This window comes from Haliotis asinina, chromosome 2 (genome assembly GCF_037392515.1).
Source record: "Haliotis asinina isolate JCU_RB_2024 chromosome 2, JCU_Hal_asi_v2, whole genome shotgun sequence".
NCBI lineage: Eukaryota > Metazoa > Mollusca > Gastropoda > Lepetellida > Haliotidae > Haliotis > Haliotis asinina.
The window spans coordinates 93,014,841-93,038,253 of record NC_090281.1 but is presented as its reverse complement, the minus strand read 5'-3'; the positions used below and the strand labels follow the sequence as shown (position 1 = coordinate 93,038,253).

At 40.4% G+C, this 23,413-nt stretch overlaps 1 protein-coding gene across 8 annotated transcripts in view; it reads right to left on the bottom strand.

Annotated features, from left to right (window-relative positions):
* Positions 1-23,413, bottom strand: part of LOC137274609 (teneurin-m-like) — a 303,728-nt gene that overhangs the window by 213,371 nt on the left and 66,944 nt on the right. For 7 of the 8 annotated variants that reach the window (XM_067807895.1, XM_067807889.1, XM_067807897.1 and 4 more), the window contains exon 3: positions 6,067-6,137. The exons of the other annotated variant lie outside the window; for it this stretch is intronic. The gene's annotated coding sequence lies outside the window, so the exon portion shown is untranslated. The remainder of the gene's footprint in view (positions 1-6,066; positions 6,138-23,413) is intronic. 8 annotated transcript variants of the gene reach the window in all.

Sequence of the window (23,413 nt, the reverse complement as noted above, 5' to 3'; positions counted from 1 at the left end):
AGAGCTCTTAACTGAGGTTATGATTATGAAAAAGATTTTATCACTTTCAATTCCCCCCCCCCCCCCCCCCCCCCGAAAGAGGTTCACTGATGATTTCATAAAACCTCTGTTTTAGTATGGTAAATAGACAAATAGAGCATCATGTATTCCACAGTCAAAAGGCACAACCAAGGGTAGCTAGACGTCCTCTGTTGAGACTGGAAAGGAGTGTTGGAGAACTCTGCCAACATAACACAGTATTGTGCTGCTGTTGAGATAAGTCAACACTGTCGTGTCATCTGGATGTCTTCAGTACCATTAACTCTGGCTACTGGCACTTACCATTGGTGCTTACTATTGGTGCTACTGTGCCTGTTGTTTTGACAGCACCCCCTTCACCCCGTGGTCATTATCTGGGGGTTATCTCAAACACAACCAAGCTGTTTGTGATCTTATCCAGCCTGGAATTCCAGCCAGAACATTCCTGGTCCATGAGAACCAACTTGCAGAAGTGGAATAACAAGTTACAGCCTAACTCCCATTATTACCACTGGGAGTATGTGTGCACGTAACAGAAATGTTTGAGTCAACATCCGTAACATCAACCTTTGGATTACAAATTAACAACAATCTTTCACAACAAACTTGAATGGTAATATAGATAAGATAAGATATTTTACAGCATAGCATTCCATGAAGAAACAGTGGCAATATTCTATAAACTACAACTATGAGTATGTATTCTACAAACAATATCTTTATCACACTCGAGCACAAACTTATTATTTCTCCTTCAATTCATTTTCAATGCTTTCCCTTATTCCTCACTTATGGTAATTAATGCCTCTGCAGACTTCTGAGATGGTCCTTCTTTGGAACACAGATGGAATCCAAATGACCAGCCTGGCAGTAGTGGTCAGGCAACCTAGGCAAACACTGACCACAAACCAGTGCCAGAATCTCAGAACACTTACTGAAAACAGGGGAATCAAAAACATGATTTTATCATAGCAGAGATAGGCCCTAGAGTCTGTATTTACTATCTCCAAATCTAACCTTTGTCCCTTGAGCACTGTGCTTTAATTGGAAACTGGATACAAGTTCCATGCTGCTTTCCTGACAACCATCCTCTGATCACCAATTTGAGAATACCAGACTAGAAATCAGAATAATATTCTCCTGACCTGTCCAAAATTCCTTAACCTATGGATCAAGTTTCTGGAAGTCTCTCGACTTTATTTCCTGTATAAGCATCTTTGACATAAACCTAAAAGCTTTAAAACTGAGCTGTTGTTTACTTTCACACACTCTCAAATCAGAAAAATAAAACTGTTTAATATCAGTCAAGATGCCTGAATAAGTTTCCGAGACAATTGAAGACTTTCCTATTGGAAGGATCAGTAAGGACTTAGAAGCAAGAAGGACATTACAAGGGTAGAATAAATTCTCACAATCCCATCGTCTGTGTCCATTTCATGTCAGCAATATAAAACGAAGTGATTCTGCTAATAAACTTCCACGGAATGTATCAGTTTGAATCCCTTTAAGAGCATTTTTCAAGCCTCAGTGGTTGGTTTACATAGGGAATATTTAAACTAATCATTTCTACTTCACTGATGGCCCCTTCATTTCACAAACATAGATAATCTTGGCTTCTTTATCTCCTCAAACTATTACACCATGACATCTCCAGACAATATGGAGCCGTTAGTTTCAAATGGGAAACTTTACGGGTCACTGCAAAGTTATGTCCCTTGAATGACTTAATGCACAAGGGTTTACCCCATACATAAAATTAGAATTTGATTGATCACTTATGCATTTGCATTAACAGGCCATCGGCATTGCCTCTTTGAATAAGGACTCTACTTAAACTCATTGCAATTATTTGAAAGTGCCGATTTGCCAATGGTACTTTTCAAGAAACTGAGACTCATTAAATTCTCAGCCACTGAGTTAGTGTCAATCATACAAGATAGACAGTATACTGACAATATAATAATACTCATCCACTTCACTTTTCTGTCTATTTCACTCTTTTTACCCATCTTTGTACAAATGAACTCTGTAGAGGAGCAGCGAGCATTTCTGTGCGACATGATGAAGGAACTGACATGTCAATTGTATAAATGTATATATACTTAGGTATAGTCCACTCCTTTTATTACAGAATCCAAAAATGAAGGTTGTATAAGTGTGGACATGAATGAGTTGTCGTGGACATAGTCACCAAGCCTAGCTTCACTTATTGAGAGGGAAATAACCAATAAGCGATAAGGCCCCTGCACCGACAGCTGTAATTGCTTCTCCAAGACTGTAATGTCATCAGAGTACAGTCACTGCAATTCAACATTATTTGATTTAACTCATCTTAGACAATTTGGCACTGTCCTTATCACACAAGGATTAACTTATCTAGATACACATCAAATTTATGTAAGCAATTGTACTGCATTTAATTGAATTGTAAAGGCGAAATTGAATTCCATCCCACTTTTTGAAGCTCTGTCAAAGCCATGATTGTGTTCATAGCTTTTGATTTTGTTACATCCAGTCGTATTATAAATACTCAAACCAGGACAATACAAATGTTTACCACAACAGGATATAAAATGAATTATTTTCTCATAAAAACAGTCATTATCTGGTAAAATCACCACAGCAAAAATCTGAACTTTTCAATTTGCACTTAAAACACATTGAGAAGTTGAACATTATGTTGACACCACTTAATGATTCCCACTAGGCAACCACTCCTAAAGTGGGAAAGAAGGAGATTGAGAAATCCCATTTCCAAATCAAACTGAATCAAATCAAATCAAAACAAAGAAAAATATCATGCAAATCACCAATTTTCCATGTAAAAAGATATTGAATATATTACAGCTCCCAAACAAATCATTTTGCCATAATACAATCCCTGCACTTTTTACTATCTTACAAAACTGCCCATCTGAAACCATTCACTACCTGAAATTTTTCACGAAAATGCTTGAGAAATCAATATTAATGCTGTGTCCCCAACTGACCACCAATATCATATGATATCACTGCTCATTGTAAGTAAATACCCTTCTCAGAGCATGAAGCCTCATCATTCTAGATTCAGAAGATAATGTTATCTAATTGGATGTCCAAGATGGCAACTCGCACAAGCCAGTTGAGCAATTTGTTATTTCTGAAGACATTAGCTTGGAAAAGATGAGTGAATTAATCTTGAATCCGTCTGCCTGCTCTACCTATCAATATAGGCCAATAAAATCTAATTTCCTGCCACCATCTTTGCTAATGTTGGTGCGCCACGGACACAGCACCTAGCCACTGATGGACGAATGTACACTAGTAAATCAGCAAGTTAATGGCTTCCTGGCAGGCTGACCAGCATATATTGAGAGCAAGGCTTGCAGACTTGCACAAGCCGTTTGCAGATCACCAGTAAACACATAATGAAAGCTGGGATCATTACCAGTGTGATTTACACTTGGCTGATAGTGAGATCAACACTTAGGTTATTGGTATCGGATAATAAAGCAGCAGCACCAATGGCCAACGGATCACTCGGGGACTAAATCGTCTGAGAAAGTTCCACGGAGTAAGTCGTGCTCTTTTCAAACATTGCGAGATCAAAGATTTTTATGCCTCAGCTTCTCATATGAGAAGGTCCTCCAATGTGAGAAATGTTTTCTCACGCGTGTGAGATTGGCATACATCAGGAGCTGAGAGTGTTCTGTCATACTAGCGAGTTTCAAGACCTCCTGTGGATCAGGCACAAACACCATACATCACTTTCTTCACCATCAAAGTGGCCAAATCGGGGGAAATTGATGTTTAGACATCACTAAAAACAGTCCCCTGATGCATCTGTGTCCTTTCTACATCCAACTGTCTGCTGACTTACTCAAAAAAGTATCTACACGATCGACCAAAAACATCTATCGCTGTTGCTGCCAAATTCTAAGAATTCAATCAAGTCTAATGAAATTGATCATCTGAACAAGGCGGGCATTACCCTGACAACAGGCCTCGTAAAAAAGTTGCCAGTTACCGTACGTCTGTCGTAAGTCTCATCTCAGTAACAAGTTACGTCAGAAATGATGACTTATCATAGATTATAGTGCTTGGTTGTTAATTGCTTGGAAAGTTACTCTTATTCAACTTGGATGACCCAGCAGCAGATCTACCACATCATGGTGTGGTGGACAGATAAAGGGATTTGTCATTATCATATCACTGGAAGTTCTTCTGCAACATGAAACAGTGCAAGTAAGTGCATCTCGTTTTATGCCAGCCCATCAACATTCTCCCTGTGGAGTAAGGAAGTCATTTGTTGAATTTATGTCACTGGAGATGCACAGGTTATATTCCTGATTCTTCATTTTTGTAGGCCTCAAAATTGGTAGTGGTGGTCGTTTGTTTGCTGTCTAACGCTGTACTCAGCAATATTACAGCTATCTGGTGGTGGTCGGTAAATAATCGAGTCTGGAACAGTCAATCCTCTTAGCAACAGCATGAGCATCAACCTACACAACTGGGATACAATGCCATGTGTCAACCAAGTCAGTGAGCCTGATTACCTGATCCCATCAGTCACCTGTTATGACAAACTGTTATGGGTTACTGAAGATCAACAACCTGAGCCTTCATGGGTCTTGGTTGTGAAGAGTAGGGAGATGGGTGAAGTCAGAAAGCAGGTGCATGGGTGACTGCATATGGTAGCACACCTCCTGGGAGGTTTTTTGGCTGCAGTTTTGTCCCCACCTAAACATGTAGCATTTGTAGTGTCACCTCAGAGTTCAAAAGTTAAATGGGTACTTAGTAGTATGACTGTTAACCTTCCACCATGTCACAGACATCTTGGTTTGTATCATTCCAAGGGAGCTGAGAACTGACCCAATGAATGGGGAACATGTTTAGAGGGTGTTTAGGGTGTATCGGAACATCATCATCGTCGTCATCAGCATAATTAGGTAGGAAAAGTCAGATAGATGTAGTCCATAAATGTGAAACCAGGGGCACCTGTTTGGTGACAGCCATTACCATAGATCTATGTCTGTAAAGTGACCTTGGTAATTTGGAACAGTTACCAGAAATGAAATGTGAAAGTTTTTTGTCAAACAACATCACTGACTGCTGGACAACAACTGACACCGTTACTGGAACTTGAGACTGATTCAGCTAGAATAATGCATGTTCTGTTACCCAGGATATGAGGCAACATTAAACCTATCTAATTCAAGGTAGAAAAACCTGCCTTATATGCTGCAGTTTTCAGTAAAGTCAAAAACATCATTTGCTACTTAAGGGCAAACACAAGGGACCTGTGGCTCCCATTTCCTGTCTACCTTTTACCCTACAGTCTTATACAAACATAAAACACAATAAGCTCCACATTGCCTTCTTCAGGAATACAATTTACATGAGTGAGTGAGGTTGGTTCACTGCTGGTTTATTAGAGAGCATTTCAGTGACAGGTGCACTGTGAGAACTGCATAGTTCCATCACCTGACTAATTAGCTCACATTCCTTTGTATTACCCAACACCTTGCCTTCACTAGATAACGTGAAGGTCATCTTTTACCTTTGAAAAAAGTATGAAATTACCGAGTATTTAGACTTTAACAAAAACAGAATGTTTAATGCCAGATTTATATTTGGTTTGCCATGTTACTGAACACAGAGCATGTGACCTTTAGGAAAGATCAATGCAAAAAATCAATATGACCCAGTTTCACAGTTACAAAATATGCCATATCTACTGCAGGAAATAACAAATGTCTCTGACATCACAGGAATAAAAAAAATCCTGAAAACACACTGAATAATGAAATATATGTCAAACAGGTTTCATCTTAGGATACTGCAAAACAATACAGATGAGGATGCTAATTATTTGTTTTTAACAAAAAAAATTTATCAATACTTTTAAAATGAAAAAATAATATTTCTAATGACACCATGTGAGATGTATGTAAAAACCGCTAATAAAAATATTCAGAAATATATGATCTGATACAATAATATGACCTTAAAAAAATAGCTTTGCCTCCTCCCTCAGCACCCCTGTGTAGAGCCTCATGGATGTCTTACCATATAAGAGTTGGCTGTATGCTGTCAATGCTGCCAAACACTGCTAATACTTTCACTTCCTGCTAGGGGCTCTGAAATAAACGAGACTGGTGTCAATAGCACGTTAAGACCTCAGATTAATTCTTATCAATTATTACATTAAATTTTCACCTTTCAATTTAAAATCTTAACCGAAGGATCAATGCAGTCTAATTCCGCTGGATTTCTTTAGGTATGACTCACACGGACCGTGTTTTGATTTAATCCGTCGACAGTGTCAACTCAGGAGACTTCTTTACAATGTAACTAGTCAATAATGCAATTACACTGTTTTTCAAGACTGAATTTGTTGAGACGATTATAACCAAGGATTCAATAAACATAATCAACGGCGACTTTTATTAAGTTTGGCTTGCGACACAGTATCAATAAGTTTCTGATGGCCTGTGTTAAATAGCAATTATAAATGTCTGCCGACAATGGTCAGCCAATCAAAATAATAAAGTGTATTCATAATTCTTGTGTTTGCTGTAAGAGAAGTAGCCCGCGCTGTGATGGAGGTACATTATCTCATATGCATGTGCACCATGTCAACACTTCTGCCACCACCTGACTGGAACAACATCAATATCAGTGGGGCCATTCTTATGCAAATGAAGCAACTATTTTCAATAAAAACTGACCTCTGGTGGTGTGCATGGCTAAAACATCCCTCATTCCTGTGGATTAGATATTATTTCTTGAATAAATTTTTACCCTTCTTTCTTGCTTCCATTGATGAATTCTCACAAAAAGGTATCAGATACGATCATATTTCTCTGAATACAGAAAATATTTACTTTTGAAAGTCAGAAATTTCTAACATTATCAAAAGATCACTAGAACCAGCCCAAAAGGGACAAAGCAGTATTAACAATATAACAATAACAACAGTGTAATAGCCATTTAAGCAACAGTGTAATAACCTGTAAGCAACTGCGTAATAACCATGTAAGCACCCATGTAAGCAACATGTCAACAACCCCTGTGGTATATTAATATTCACAAGCATGGTATAATAATGTAACCTTCATGTACAAACAATGTAACTCTGCCTGTTCTGGGCACCTACATGTGTCACACCCGTACTTGGTTCACCAGCGACACGCTACATCTCGATATGGCTACAATGATGATGAAGCAACCATGCAAGACTTTCAAGTAATTTGGAGCGAGTTTGCGAATAAGTGACGTTGAATAGTGGGATATGATGTGTTCCTTTTGCATCAAAACTCTGTAAATAACCTGCAGCAGTGACTCAGCATTGAACTAGTAGCAAAGCTATGCAAGTCAACAAGCCCTACAGCCTGACCAGCAGACTCACTTGAGACACATCTCACAGAGAAGCAAGTGGCACTGGCGACCCATACTCTTACAGAATCAACACTGGATAAATAAATTACATGCATGGTATCATTCTGCCATTCCATACCAGCATTCAGTGGAAAGGAGAATGATACACAAGCAGTTCACAAAATACTCCATCTTCTAGACAGTTTAAGCCTCCTTCAGAATGCTTGTCCAAGCGCATGTAAGTTGTCTATGAGTTGTCTCCCCTTGTGGACAGCCATCTGAGCATTTTCCTGCACTCTCACAACTGACTTGGTGAAATGATTCTCGTTAAAAATGCTTTTTATGACATTGAAGCACTGGGTCCCTCGTCAGACTGATCTTCTCATGGTCTCACTGAGTGACAAATGTTTATTACCATGTTAGCAGTTACCAAAAATATTTTTGTTCTAAACTCATCTCAGAAGCAACAGAAAGAAAGGAAGATAAGGAAATGCAACAAACGCAGAGTCCATGTTACAATGCACAAAAGATAAAGAGTTAGACCGAGTGGGGGTTGTTTTTGCAGTCCTCCAGCCAAATTAAGAAAAGAAAACAGCCAATGCTGTTGTAATGTTTTCCTTCAAATTCCAAGCCTCCAAAACCAGAGATACCAACAATGGCTTTACAGACTATTTAGATTATAATTCAAACTCATGCATTCAGCTCATACCAGCAAACACTCTACCTACAAAGCTACCCTAAGAAAGCTGAGAGTTTAATCAATGGCTGTTGAAGTGTTAAGAGAATCCCATTTCCAATATTCGCTGCACTCCATAAACCTATGCACTCATAATTCACTCTAGAATCTTGGAAGTCATGCTACTGTTTGTAAGTAGACCTACCCCAGTGATACAGATCCACTTAACTCCCAATGTAACCAAATCAAATGCAGCCAGATATGAGAGAGCATAACCCTTGGACACAGGTAATGAACAATATTGTTCATGTGAATAGGCAATATCTGCTATAATACACCAACTTGACTGTCTCTTGAGGTTGGACATATCCTACCACTCTAACGCACAGACCAAGGGAGTTGATTTGGGACATGAGACTTGCAGTGTCACTAATACATCAAATCAGGTCCCTTGCTTTACACACTGAATGCTAACAACATATAAATCTAGTCAAATTCTATTCTCAGCTACTGGAGTCACAGTGAAAGATAGATCCTATGAGCTAGTCATCAAATTCCAGCTACCATTTCTTGCAGATCAATACGAACAATGGCTGCCTGAATGTTGCGTCGCGCAGGAATCTATGTGTGTATCTGATTTAGCTTCCACTTGATTGGGTTTTGAATTTTAATCTTGGATCATTTTCTCCATGTGTATATGAATCTCCTCCTGATCACAATAATTTACTACATACGAAAACCTGAAACATTTTCAGCCGAAGTCCTGTGTAATTCTAGCCTGAAATATACATCAGAGAAGCATTTTGTACTTCATTGATATTCTATTTCTCATATATTATTCATTTCCTTATCATCAGGCCAATCTCTTCTGTTTCAAAGACATTTGATCATAGATGCTGCATTAACTTCATAAATGTTGAACCAGCTTCAAGAGTACAGGATTCAGGTCATAGAGCTGGTATTAGTTTGATATATATATATCTTGAATTCACTTCATAGCCATGGAAATTGGCTTCATAGATGCTGTACAAGACACATACAGTTTAAATCAGCTTCATATCTCTTAAATCAATTTCACTGGAATAGTCAAGGTCAGTGATATAGATCCCTCTCATAAAACTCCTCCCTTACTATCAATTTTCAACAAGAACGCTCAAATTAGGCACATGCGACATCCAGTTTGTTCCACCGTACTAATGAAGGCATATTCAAATCTCATCATAATCAATTCTCGTATCATCACCAAGGACACGCATACCACCAAAAGATTTATTTCCCATAATAATACCTTCACCCAAATCCCAAAACAGATATTATAAATCCAGTTACTTATTTCAGGATAATACGTCAATACATTCTGTCCTATATAATCCTGTAAATAAATAATGACAGGTTTCATGTGTCCCCAAGACCCCGAATCAGGAAGCAACTTACAGGGTCCAAAATAAAAGCCCCACTGACATGAAGTGGTTATGAAACATACCAGATAATTAAGACCTCTATTTCAAATTGGGTTGTCACATTGTGTAAGAAACCAGGGTCTTCTTAAATGAAAATTAACATAAGGTTCAAATTTTATACAGCAGCTCTAATATCAAAATATACAGTTCTTGCATGCTGTCCATATCAACTTCTGCGATATGAAACTGTTTTTTAACCTTGACATCAGCACCGCTCTGTCAATACCAATGTGTCAAATGGCACAAGGTAAGAAAGAAGCAGTATTTCTAGGCAGATCAATGACAAGGAACTGGATAAAATGGACTGGTCTTACACGAATATGTACTACTTCCCTGACAAAACCTCTCATTATAGAGCAGTAAACTCATAATGGTTAAATGACACTTTGACAACACTACACAACAACATTGATCTCTCTGCATTTAATTCCCTGCAATCTGTATAAATACAGAAATATTTAATGTGTACATCCCACGGAGCAATAGGTCTGTCAGTGGTAGCCAATCAGGCGTAAAGGTATTGTGGCAGGATGAGGTCCCCCAAGCTCAGCCATACATCATTTATCTTCGATCAATGCTGCCTAAGACTGTGGCAAGCTTCCACTTACACTGCACTGAAAACAAGATGAAATAAATTGGTGGCGAGTGCTAAACTTCGATCGGAATACAGGTACTCTTCAGGTTCGGTATGACTGGCTCAGGTGGAGACTGTAGAGGGTCACCTCGACTCCAGTAATTAACGACTACTGTCAACATTGCTGAAGGCATGAAGCATGGAACAAGCCCTGCTGAAATAGTCTTTGTCTGTGTACAATTACATTTTTTTACCCATCATGATGAGATGGATTTTTTTACCAGTTGTGATGTATAGTAGTTACCTCCCTTGAATTTGTCCACGCATAATGGATCGCGGATCACCTCAGTGAAGCTGATTTGATTAGTACAGTTTCTTTACAGATCGGCTGACAAGCAAAGAAATTTATAGTCCACATCTTTTGGAAGTTAGTGGAAAAAAATCTAAGTAAGTGAGTAAATGGCAACAGTTTTCAGAAAAACGGCAGCTTTTCTGAAGTAGGCCACAAAAGTGAAATATAAAAGAAAGAACCAATAGAATGCGTAACTTTTGAAAAAAATGAACATAACATAGCCTGCATTAAAGATTTAGTTGGATCTTGAAAACATCTATTAACAAGATGTTGGAATTACTCAAACGATGGAATTCAAATAAACACCACACAAAACTCAGTCAAGAGATATTTGTCTGTAATTTATTACATCACCTCTCCCCCCTCTCTCTTGCATTTGGTTATAACTCACTGGTGTAATGTCTGTCTTGAGGAATACATCTTAATCATTTGTGCGATACCAGCCAAAACACAGCATGCAAGTCGATTCCAGTCTGGTAAATCACGACCATAAACGAGAAACAAAACACAAATCTCTCACGCAAAGAACATCCAGAAATTGATTTGTAAATTCCTTACAACAATTGCTTGTATTATTGAAAACAACTATCTCCTAACACTGAAACTACAAGCTCAAATAAATGATTGTCTCCAAAACAGTGTCAAGAGCTCTAACCAATGCTAAACAACCCTTTTTCTTATCCATTTTGACAATAAAACCAAATTCCATGGTGGTGCTGCTGCCTTCAAGACTCCGAAGAATCAATATGGCCTGGAGTTTTATTGTCTATTTTAAATAGTTTCTGCCATGGCCCATGTCATCATTGCTTACAGAGTGAAGGGTGAAAATCCCACAAACACAGAGTGTAATCATAGACCTCTTCATTGACATGTTCCAGTAAATCTCTATACTCTCTTCCCACTCACTGTAGCCCTGAGGTGATGGCCTTACCAAGCCTCCATGGTGGTGGAGATGAATTCCCATTGTATAATGAACATGTCATGATCAATGGACTATTACAGTTTCATTGATCACAATGTTGCAAATTTATATTCAACCTGACATATGAATATGGCATATTTTGCATCCTTGGCAATCAAGGCAATTATTTTTTTGCACAAATTAACCTTACACATCAAAACAATTTTAGGATAAAAATTATCAAATGTATTACATGTTAAAAGTATACTGAGGGTTTCTTTGTTTATACACTTAGACAATTTGTCCATGAAAGTTCCAGCAGAATTATCCCATTATGAAAGTGACAACATATGTGTTAACCGATGACAATGTTGACAAGTCTCAAGTTAACCCTAAAGGAAGGTGTTCTCATCCTGCCTCACAAACACAGATCTTCTGTGATTATGGATGAACCACCATGCAAATGAAATGAGCACAGATTACTGAAGTCAGTTACATCTAAAAAGATTCGTTCTAGACAAATTACACGAAAAGGTGCAATAAAAATTTATTCCAATTTACCAGGTTGTCTTTAGGCTGAAAGTGCCATGTCCAAACATTACTGCAATGTTGGAATTGGGCTCAAAGAGAATTTACTGAAGAGTTTTCCGTAGCCTACCTTAATACTGCCAAAAATAGGGTCTGTCCCTTGTGAGTCCCCACGTGTCAGACACTGACGCCAAAGTAAAATCCTGTTCAATGGCCTCTTCCAAGATAATCACTGCGGGAGAGTGTCTCCCTCACAAGCAAAATCCTTGTATTTTTAAACCTGATTACAGCTTATCACTCAGAGGTATATTAAATCACTCCACGCAAATCAAACAACCTGTGCCACAGTAGGCTTGTTTGTATACAGCATTCCAATTCTCCACGCTTTCCTTGCCTCTTGTCAATGAGAGAAACTTAGGAAACTGGTCGGTGCAAATGACGGGAGGGAGTCGGTGGTTTGCAGATCAATATCATGGAAATTTGTGACAAGTAGTCATTCACTGGACCGTTCTGCAGGTTTATGATGAAGCTATCATTATGCCAATTTGATGTTACCGTGCATGGTCTAATTGCTGATGAAAACAAAGTTCCTGATGGTCCATCTACCCTGGACCAACAGCGCCTCACCATGTGTTTAAGATGCGTGGGGGCAAACTGCCAATAAAACTACGTTCAATATATGGTAGGCCAATCTGGGACACGCTAAATTAGAAATTTCCTAATGGAAATAGGTTTTTATACACTGGCGTTTTCACTATCAAGTTTGAATACTCCCTCCTGTAACCTAGTTACGCCAGAGCATCTTTCCTGTGATATCGTACAAAGCACCATGATTGGGCCTGCCATCAAGCACACTAAGAGAGGTCTACCAATTCTGACAACTCAACACATTCACAACTACCAATGGATTTTTTTTCTTCTGATAGTCTGGCTTGGGTGACCCGAGGCTACAGTCAGATTCTCGCGATGTAAGATTTCCAATATCATGACGCCAACGTTGCTGTGCTTCCGCTAAGGTTCGCAATCTTCTTCAATAACTTCTCACACAGCTAATAATGTACTGTACTCTTCATCTTGAAACAATTTTATCAAGAAACTGTTCCGTCTCTGTGGGCAAAGAAATGTCATAACTGTGTATTTCCACAGCTGACAACCCTCAATATTTGCATGTGACAATGTCGGAATGTGTTCTGTTCAATAAAGAACATTTCTTGCAATGAATTTCAATAAATATCAAATGATTCAGACCAACAAACACCTTTCCCAATACAAAATTTCAAAACAATACAGTGACAAGTTCTATGATCATTACCTCAAAGTAAAGCTCACCCACTTTTATGCTGTGTAAGCAGACAAGCTAAATATAACCTTCAAAAGAAAACCCTAAGCCATAAATAACTGCTTCTGTCTGTGAAAATGCCATAAATTTCAAACAATACCAATTCAATTCAATGAACCAAAACAAAATAGAATTCCTCATGACACAATTAAGAGCATGACAAATGGGTCTGTTTCTTTGAAGAGGTCCCATCAGCAAAAGTCGCTAATCACTTTGACAGCATGTGGGTCAAGAGAGGTGATCTCTGGTGGTCAGTTGATGCTAAGCCCTACAGCCAAACACCACCATGGTTCCAGCGTCCCCTTCTGCAGGTGACCAGTTCGTATGATCAATGGCATGGTCTATCTCAACAGACCACAGTAATGGGGAAGACCTCTCACAGTGGTCCCATTACCAGTGGCTGTGGCCAGGATAACCTTCAGGTCATTCAGAGACGGGTCAATAATCCACAAATTATTTCTTTAGCCTCACATCTAGTTTTATTGGTTTACAGATTTTCCTAAATTGGGATCATTCAGTGGGTCACATGTTGGATTTCTTGTTCTGGGTCACATGATGGGTCCCTTGCAGAGTCACATGGTGGATCTCTTCTGGGTCACATGGTGGACCTCACCTGGATCACATGGTGCATCTCTTCTGGGCCACATGTTGGATCGCTTAATGGATCACATGGTGGATCTCTTCTGGATCACATGGTGCATCTCTTCTGGGCCACATGTTGGATTGCTTAATGGATCACATGGTGGATCTCTTCTGGGTCACATGGTGTATCTCTTCTGGGCCACAAGTTGGATCGCTTAATGGATCACATGGTGGATCTCTTCTGGGTCACATGGTGGATCTCTTCTGGGCCACATGTTGGATCGCTTAATGGATCACATGGTGGATCTCTTCTGGGTCACATGGTGGACCTCACCTGGGTCACATGGTGCATCTCTTCTGGGCCACATGTTGGATCGCTTAATGGATCACATGGTGGATCTCTTCTGGATCACATGGTGCATCTCTTCTGGGCCACATGTTGGATCGCTTAATGGATCACATGGTGGATCTCTTCTGGGTCACATGGTGTATCTCTTCTGGGCCACAAGTTGGATCGCTTAATGGATCACATGGTGGATCTCTTCTGGGTCACATGGTGGATCGCTTAATGGATCACATGATGGACGACCTCTTCTGGGTCACATGGTGGATCTCTTCTGGGCCACATGTGGGATCGCTTAATGGATCACATGGTGGATCTCTTCTGGATCACATGGTGCATCTCTTCTGGGCCACATGTTGGATCGCTTAATGGATCACATGGTGGATCTCTTCTGGGTCACATGGTGCATCTCTTCTGGGCCACAAGTTGGATCGCTTAATGGATCACATGGTGGATCTCTTCTGGGTCACATGGTGTATCTCTTCTGGGCCACAAGTTGGATCGCTTAATGGATCACATGGTGCATCTCTTCTGGGCCACAAGTTGGATCGCTTAATGGATCACATGGTGGATCTCTTCTGGGTCACATGGTGTATCTCTTCTGGGACACAAGTTGGATCGCTTAATGGATCACATGGTGCATCTCTTCTGGGCCACAAGTTGGATCGCTTAATGGATCACATGATGGACGACCTCTCCTGGGTCACATGGTGAATCTCTTGATGGATCACAGGACTGATCCCTTGGTTCGTCACATGGTGTATTTCTTCTTCTGGGTCACATGGTGTATCTCTTCTTCTGAATCACACAATGGACTCCTTCGTAAGTCACATGATGTTCACACTGTTGATCTCTTTTTCTGGGTCATATGATGGATCTCTTTTTGGGTCACAAGGTCTATTCATTTGGGTCACATGATGAACTCCTTGATGGGTCACATGATGGATCCCATGGTGGATATGTTCTGGATCACATGGTTGGTCACATACAGGATGACATGGGAGATCCCTTGATGGGTGTGTTTGAGACATGGTGGATGCCATGATGGGTGCTTGGATAATTAAGTGTGATGTGTGATGTGAGAGACTGAGTGAATAGGTCGGCGTGGTAACAGGTGGATGAATGACAGAATAAAATGGCTGATGATATAGGAATACTAATTTCCAATAGCATTACATATATAAGGGGTGGTTAATCCGTATTACATATATAAGGGGTGGTTAATCCGTATTACATATATAAGGGGTGGTTAATCCGTATTACAAATATAAGGGGTGGTTAATCCGTATTACATATATAAGGGGTGGTTAATCCGTATTACATATATAAGGGGTGGTTAATCCGTATATTGCGATTTGAACTTCACACTACGATACATTGTGTTATATTTCTTGGGAAGCAATTCACTTAATACACTCGGCAATTTCCTTGACCATGATATGTAACCTTCTTGATGATGTATTCCTTTATATTATTTGACATTAACAGTTTTGAGAATGTTCACTGGTCATTTTGTTGCATTTTCATCACTTTCAAACCATGTGAATAAAAAAATGACATTGGTACTTGTAGGTACATTGAAGTTTGTTGCATGGATAAACAAACAAAAACAGGTGATGCTGCATCAGACACTTTTTCTTAAGTTCCAGACTTTAGAACAAAGTCTTCAATTTGGAAGCGTTTTCAACTGATCTCTTGTTGAATGACACCTGAGACCTGACACTAGCTAGTTGCATTGTTTCAAAAGAAAGGAAATGATGATGTGATTACCTTCAGCCATGTGTTACATGTTTACAACATCTTGCAGTTCACATTGCAACACACATATCGCAATATGAACATTTTGGCAATACCCAACCCTAACATATATCAACTTCACTGCCAAGAAGTTACAACAGCAAATTTGACATCAAGATTCACATTCAGGCTGATTGAAGCAACTGTCAGTTTACTTCCTCGATACTTCAACTGTAGCTTACAACTACCAAAAGAGTTAAATGAATTACCCAAACAGCTACATTCCAACTGCTGTTTTTAAATACTAGTGATGAGGTAATGTGAAAACCTTACTTCACTGCTCCTCGGTATGTATAGCTGGTGAAAACTGTTCCCTGTGCATCTATTGTAGGTCAGTTTTGTGCAGTTCAAGCATGAAGAACCTGTTCAGAATAATAGCCCCGATTGCTATTCGTCTATGAGCAGTAACATTTAGTTTATAATATGCCCATTCAGTACAATCATAAGCAATTTATCTCATACTAATCAAATCGAATTTGTAATAATTCAAACAATAAATATGGTTGAGTATCCTCAACACTACTGGCTACACTCCCAGTCTACAGTCCATCTACATTCAGATTCCAGCAAGTCTTCAGTGAATTTACATGTTCTTGCAACAGAAGAACTCACTTGCACAAGTAGTTGATCAGCATAATTGCTGGTCAGTCCACTGACACCACTCAGCGTAATTACTTGATAATCCCTTGGGCTTGATCCCTCACCTGTTGTTGCTGGACAATGTCGGAGAAGCACTTCACACCTGACAACTCAAGCCCTGACCACTTGCCAACAAAAGCACATCGCGTGACCATGTATATCCCAGCAATACCATACAGGCCAAGCCAATTAAATGACTATTTTGATAGGTGTTGAGATCATAACAAGCTCTCCTTGTGTTTGATAATGTCCAACTGGGAACAGACTGGTCAATAGTCTCCCAAGTCAGGTGTCAGGTGGGCTGGGATCTTCATCACACTAATGTCCCTTTGATAAGGACACAAGTGACCAGTGCTGATGTCTAGAGACAGAAGGCCTACTGGCAAGCCTACTGATGTGGGTGATACCACAGAATTAAATGTTGACATCTTCCCAATCCTATTTGTATTTGATCACAAACAATTAGGCCTTGTAATGCATATTCTGAGTGTCAGCAGACCGTCATTGGTGTTTGATGACGGTATAGGGTCCATCAGGTAAAAGCAAGACACTGTGTGTTACTGTGGAACAATGGAAGAAATCAGCATATTTCAGTTGCCATTTCAGCAAGAAACTATCAGCTAATAGAAAAAGAAAATCAATTTTACAAGAAGAGGAAGTGACATAAATATTTTATATTATGCTGTCCTGATGATGAACTAGAAGGTCAACAATGTCTCAACTATCCGCTTTCTTCTGATGACCATGTGGTCAGCCATTCTCCAACTGACCAGTCTGTTTGGTTCTATACTTATCAATCATCTATGTTCACTATGTATATAGAATAGAATTATCAACCAGGTCCCTGTTCTATGAAGCTTTCTAAGCAAGTGAGTGTTACTTCAAGCCACCCTGAGCAATATTCCAGGTGTATGTTGGCAGTCTGTAAAAATAATAATCATCGTAAGGCAAAGCATGCTAGAACATGGTCCAAATACGAGGAAAGCTATAAAGAGTTGCACAGTGAAAAACATTTGTGATGTGATGGAAGCTAACTCCAACACATAGGCTATAATTCATTGTATCGTTTTTCCTACACAAGGCAGCATAATTACTTGCATTACATTTGATTAATGTTGACAGGATAGTGTTAATGTCACTTAAAGCCTGTTAATTTTGTTGGTATTTTTCTAAATAAAGCATAAATTTTTGAACCTCTAAACCAAGACATAGTTACATCCAAAGGAAGTGTTACAAGAACATTATATCCAGTGGTTTCATCGTTAAAGCCACCCCACACTCATAAATCAAATTTAACTGTTGCCATTAAAATTTGCAAGTAGCCATGTTGAAGAAATTGCAGTTGAATTCCCTTCATATCAGTCAGGCACAATCTACTACAATCTGTCCAATTGGAGTCAGCCAACAGGAGATTTGACTAAATCTTTAACACAAATGCTTGAAACAAGAGACACATCAGGCGAGTCAGAAAAACCAACCCAGATACCCTGAGGACCCTGTTTATATGTGGATTGACCAAAATTACGAGGGTAAGCCTGAGTTACAGTTCCAACGACACAAACAACCGCCAGTGACGATATGCACTAAACCTGAGAAACGACTCACCAGTTCTATAAATCAGTCCCACAGACAAACCTCGGACAATGCTGGATAAGCCAAGATCATCCCCGATCAAGATAAAATTTAACAAAGGCAGTAACAAGGCACTCAAAGTGGCCATCAAAGAAATTCCCCTTCAGTGTTCTAACCAGCTGCTTCTGTGGAGGGGACCACTTTTTAGCGCTGGTGATCATCCTATTGTTCAAAAAGATAACACTGCAATATCGTGTGATTTAGTAGTGTTGTGCCAACTTTGAACCCAAAGAGCACAATACAATAGTAATTTCTACATATCCTTTTGCCCTTTTGTCATGTTAATGTCATGCTCCACAAAATTGAAACCCTGAGACAAATCCCTTGAAATTTTGTTTTAATTGTGTTTATGCTAGGGGAATGTGGAAGTTTAATGCTTAGGGCAATGGAATTGCTGCCCAAAGCAAGGTTGTAAAACCAAGGTCGAAAAAAAAATGGTCTCATTTCTTTGTTCTGAGATATTTTATGAACAAATTAAATTTTAATTTCTATTCAGGCATTACACTGTTCTCCTGCTAATAGGTGAATTTAAAATCATTACAAGCCTGGAATCCAGAGGTCTCACAAGATATTCTTAAAATTATCATGCAGTTACAACAGTCAGGATAGGAAGATTCAGGAAGCAGTGTTATAAAGGAGCGTGCACATCTTGGGTACACAGACAGGTCTTTTCTATCATCAGATTACAGATCTGTTTATATCTTGAGGAGGTTACAGACCTACTCAATCTTGGGATTACAGATCTGTTCCACCCTGAGGTAACTGCCCTGCTCCACCTTTTCCATATTAAGGCGGTTATGGATCTATTTCACTTTGCAGTCACAGATCTGTTCTATCACGAGGAAGTTACAGACCCGTTCCATCTTGAGGTGGTTACAGATCAGTTCCACCTTGATGTGGTTACAGACCTGTTCCATCTTGAGGGGTTTACAGATACGTTCTATCTTGAAGTGGTTACGGAACTGTTCCATTTTGAGATTTTGCTTTGGTTTGTTTGTTGTGTAATACTGTAATCAGCAATATTCTATATATTTCGCAGCAATCTGTAAATATTCAAGTCTGGACCACAGAATCTAGTGATAAACATCATCTGCATCAACCTAGTTCGGTTTAAATGACATCTGACAATCAAGTCAGCAAGTCTGACCACCTCATGTTGTCTCTTTCGACAATATACTCTCCCACACTAGTCTCAAAACTGGGTGGATGACAATACCAATCTCTTCCCAGCTGTGCCTCAACACTGTGGGACACAATAGCAATATCTCCCTGACTGTTCCTCAACACTGTGGGATACTACAGCAATCTCTCCCTGACACCTCAACACTGTGGGATACTACAGCAATCTCTCCCTGATGCCTCAACACTGTGGGATACTATTGCCATCTCTCCCTGAATGTTCCTCAATACTGTGGGATACTACAGCAATCTCTCCCTGACACCTCAACACTGTGGGACACTATAGCAATCTCTCCCTGACACCTCAACACTGTGGGATACTACAGCAATCTCTCCCTGACACCTCAACACTGTGGGATACGATAGCAATCTCTCCTCGACTATGCCTCAACACTGTGGGATACTACAGCAATCTCTCCCTGACACCTCAACACTATGGGACACTACAGCAATCTCTCCCTGACTGTTCCTCAACACTGTGGGATACTACAGCAATCTCTCCCTGACACCTCAACACTGTGGGATACTATAGCAATCTCTCCCTCACACCTCAACACTGTGGGATACTACAGCAATCTCTCCCTGACACCTCAACACTGTGGGATACGATAGCAATCTCTCCTCGACTATGCCTCAACACTGTGGGATACTACAGCAATCTCTCCCTGACACCTCAACACTATGGGACACTACAGCAATCTCTCCCTGACTGTTCCTCAACACTGTGGGATACTACAGCAATCTCTCCCTGACACCTCGACACTGTGGGATACGATAGCAATCTCTCCTCGACTATGCCTCAACACTGTGGGATACTACAGCAATCTCTCCCTGACACCTCAACACTATGGGACACTACAGCAATCTCTCCCTGACTGTTCCTCAACACTGTGGGATACTACAGCAATCTCTCCCTGACACCTCGACACTGTGGGATACCACAGCAATCTCTCCCTGACACCTCAACACTGTGGGATACTATAGCAATCTCTCCCTCACACCTCAACACTGTGGGATACTACAGCAATCTCTCCCTGATGCCTCAACACTGTGGGATACTATTGCCATCTCTCCCTGAATGTTCGTCAATACTGTGGGATACTACAGCAATCTCTCCCTGACACCTCAACACTGTGGGACACTATAGCAATCTCTCCCTGACACCTCAACACTGTGGGATACTACAGCAATCTCTCCCTGACACCTCAACACTGTGGGATACGATAGCAATCTCTCCTCGACTATGCCTCAACACTGTGGGATACTACAGCAATCTCTCCCTGACACCTCAACACTATGGGACACTACAGCAATCTCTCCCTGACTGTTCCTCAACACTGTGGGATACTACAGCAATCTCTCCCTGACACCTCAACACTGTGGGATACTATAGCAATCTCTCCCTCACACCTCAACACTGTGGGATACTACAGCAATCTCTCCCTGACACCTCAACACTGTGGGATACGATAGCAATCTCTCCTCGACTATGCCTCAACACTGTGGGATACTACAGCAATCTCTCCCTGACACCTCAACACTATGGGACACTACAGCAATCTCTCCCTGACTGTTCCTCAACACTGTGGGATACTACAGCAATCTCTCCCTGACACCTCGACACTGTGGGATACGATAACAATCTCTCCTCGACTATGCCTCAACACTGTGGGATACTACAGCAATCTCTCCCTGACACCTCAACACTATGGGACACTACAGCAATCTCTCCCTGACTGTTCCTCAACACTGTGGGATACTACAGCAATCTCTCCCTGACACCTCGACACTGTGGGATACTACAGCAATCTCTCCCTGACACCTCAACACTGTGGGATACTATAGCAATCTCTCCCTCACACCTCAACACTGTGGGATACTACAGCAATCTCTCCCTGACACCTCAACACTGTGGGATACGATAGCAATCTCTCCTCAACTATGCCTCAACACTGTGGGATACTACAGCAATCTCTCCCTGACACCTCAACACTATGGGACACTACAGCAATCTCTCCCTGACTGTTCCTCAACACTGTGGGATACTACAGCAATCTCTCCCTGACACCTCGACACTGTGGGATACTACAGCAATCTCTCCCTCACACCTCGACACTGTGGGATACTACAGCAATCTCTCCCTGACACCTCAACACTGTGGGATACTACAGCAATCTCTCCCTGACACCTCAACACTGTGGGATACTACAGCAATCTCTCCCTGACACCTCAACACTGTGGGATACTAGAGCAATCTCTCCCTCACACCTCAACACTGTGGGATACTACAGCAATCTCTCCCTGACACCTCAACACTGTGGGATACTATAGCAATATCTCCCTGACTGTTCCTCAACACTGTGGGACACTACAGCAATCTCTCCTCGACTATGCCTCAACACTGTGGGATACTACAGCAATCTCTCCCTGATGCCTCAACACTGTGGGATACTACAGCAATCTCTCCCTGATGCCTAAACACTGTGGGATACTATAGCAATCTCTCCTCGACTATGCCTCAACACTGTGGGACACTATAGCAATCTCTCCCTGACACCTCAACACTGTGGGATACTACAGCAATCTCTCCCTGACACCTCAACACTGTGGGACACTACAGCAATCACTCCTCGACTATGCCTCAACACTGTGGGATACTACAGCAATCTCTCCCTGATGCCTCAACACTGTGAGGTGCTACAGCAATATCTCCCTGACTGTTCCTCAACACTGTGGGATACTACAGCAATCTCTCCCTGACACCTCAACACTATAGCAATCTCTCTCTGTACATTATCTTAATATTGTGTGGAAGAACATTCCAACAAATCCAAACTGCCTTTATGTTTTATGTAGATGACCGTAACAATTACTCCCAAGTTGCCCTAAATGTTGTCGACGATACAATGTTGTTGATCAAGTTCAAGCGTCTGATAGATTTAAACTATCATCATATGAAACTAATCGATTTCAAGTTTCTCAGAAAAAGGATGAAAAAGTCACTAAGCCTGAAATGAGTGTTTAAAGAATGGCCTCAAACCAGATACAATGTATGGCTCAAGGACACCAAATGTTCAGGAATGCAAATTTGAATTTATTTTAACTCGTAAGTCCAGTCGTGAAAAGTCGAGCCCTTGGGGCATTGCTCATTTGTACTAGATGCGTACACATGGAGAGAGGGTTAGTTCCGCCCCTACAGCAAGCTGGAGTCATCATGGATTAATCGGTCCCATGAATTTGCATTACACATTGTGTATCTCGATCGATGAAGTGAATGGGTTTTCAGATATGCCAATGGCCCTTGCACGAGAAAAAGAGGTCCTATTATTTTCAAGTGGTAACCTTACTTCGAGAACAGTGAAACATACAGTGCAGAATAACGGACAATTGCTTTGTAGAATCCATGAAGATGTCATTTGCATTTTAAAGCTCAATAAAATACAATCCAGAATGATTTGCATAAAAATCACATAGTCACTAAATCTACTTTTTCCTGTGATGAACAGCCATTGTCAATGGTGACTTTTGATGCATACAAGTCACTATGCAATTAAACAAATCCCAGCCACTGAACATAATAATTTACAATCAGTACAATCTACGCTGACAAATTAACTTAAATTGTACATGGACTAAATCCTATTTACCTAAAAACTACTAAAGACAAAATTTGAATGATTATGTTTCACCACCCCCATCCTGAAATCAAATGTTGAAAACAAGTCCTTTATTCTACCCAAAGGTAACCTCTCACAATAAGTCATCTGAACAAAGATCACTAGCGAAAAGCATCAAACTAAAAGGAAATTTCTCCAATTCATTGATCAATTCCCACAGCGAGATATGGCACCAGCGAATCAGTCATTGTACAAATAGCATTAAACCATGTCAGATGTCCCTGCTGCTACACTGACACAATCAGCCATAATGATTAATAAGAAAAGGGGCAGTTCACTTTCTCCTGAGCTTCAGTGCACCCAGCCCTGTGAGCAGCCACTGCAGGTTTCTTGTCATCCTTCAACCAGCTCATCTCA